Here is a 1,680-nt window from a genome sequence, read left to right on the forward strand (position 1 = left end):
CACAGAACAGCTGGTAGTTTCAAATGGCTGACCTTGTGGTTCGCAGCCTGTTTCGTAACCACTACGCTACCAGAGCTCCTTTAGATTTAATATAGTATGTGGGAAAAGATGCTTCTTAGGCTATTGTCCAAGTTGCCCTGGTAGTGCAGTGGGTCATGCATTGGGCTGCTAACTACAAGGTCAGCAGTCTGAATCCACCAGCAGCTCTGTGGCAGAAAGATGAGGCTTTCTGCTCCCATAAAGATTTACAGCCTCAAAAACCCTACACAGGTTGCTTTGAGTCGAAATTGACTTGATGGCACACAGCAGCAGCAACAGCAGGTTATTGGCCTGGGCTACTAAGTAAACAGTAACATCATTAACTTAACTTGTTGTTGTGAAGTGCCGTTGAGTTGATTCCAACCCATAGTGACCCTGTATAGGGTTTCTGAGGAGCAGCTGGTGAGCTTGAACCACAAACCTTGCAGTTCAAACGGCTTTCCAGTCTGGTGCTTTAACCCACAGTGCCACACCGGGACTCCTTAATTTAACTACAGGGCTCTAAATATGAATCAGGAGTCCTGGTGTGGTGTGGTGCTGTGGGATGCAGCACTGAATCACAAGGTTGGTTTGAACCACAAGGTTGGTGGTGCAAACTCACCAGCCGCTCCTTGGAAACCCTATACAAGGTCGCTGTGAGTTGAAACCAGCTCGACAGCACCTAAAACAGCAGCAAATATTAGAAATGGAAGGAGCTCTGGTAGCGTAGGGGGTAAGAGTTGGGCTGCTAGTCTCATTGTCAGCAGTTCAAAAATACCAATGGTTCCATGGGAGAAAGATGAGGCTTTCTGCTCCTGTAAGGATTTACAGCCTAGGAAACCCTATACAGGGCTGCTATGAATGGAAACCGACTTCACACTACATAACCACCATCACTATGGAAATGGAAATAAATTGATTTGCTACATATGGTTTAAGATTACAATACGTATTTAACTATCAAAAGGAAACATCAAGTAGACATTTGGATACACTCAAATATATTTGTAAAATTTTAGCAACTAGTCTTTGAGGAAAAAAAAGAAAATTCTTGATTTTAGCACTTGTGGATTCCTGTGGTGCATATACTCCTACCATGATGATTTCAAGCTGCCAAAGTTTAACAATTGAATCACAAAATTGCAAGCACAGAGCCCTTGGGTTAAGCAAAAGGGGTTGAGATTGTTACACAAGTAAATACAGAGAGAAAGATGAGTTCATCGGATTGGGAATGAGGTGGAGGGAAGGGTATTAGAGGTCTGAGAAAAATGCATCTTAGAATATTTGTGTAGGTTACAGTGCAGCACTGAGGGCCTGTTTGAGAATTATGGTTTCAAAGTAAAGGAAAACTAATCAGCACCATTTGTCTTCTAACCACATCATGATGTTTAAGGGCAACAGGGTTGGAAACCTTTTTAAAGAATGTAAAGAGGGGTTTTAAAAAGTTTATGGATAAATGGCACTTTAAAATAACATACAGGGTTGCTATGAGTCGGAACCGATTCGATGACACTTAACAATGTAACTTGTGGCAGAGTAACTCTGGCCACAGTTATAAAGCAGACAGTGTTACAGGCAATATTTGTTGTTGTTGTTAGGTGCCATTAAGTTGGTTTCAATTCATAGTGACCTTATGCACAACAGAACAAAACACTGCCCAGT

Source organism: Chrysochloris asiatica, unplaced genomic scaffold (genome assembly GCF_000296735.1).
Source record: "Chrysochloris asiatica unplaced genomic scaffold, ChrAsi1.0 scaffold00009, whole genome shotgun sequence".
Taxonomy (NCBI): Eukaryota; Metazoa; Chordata; class Mammalia; order Afrosoricida; family Chrysochloridae; genus Chrysochloris; species Chrysochloris asiatica.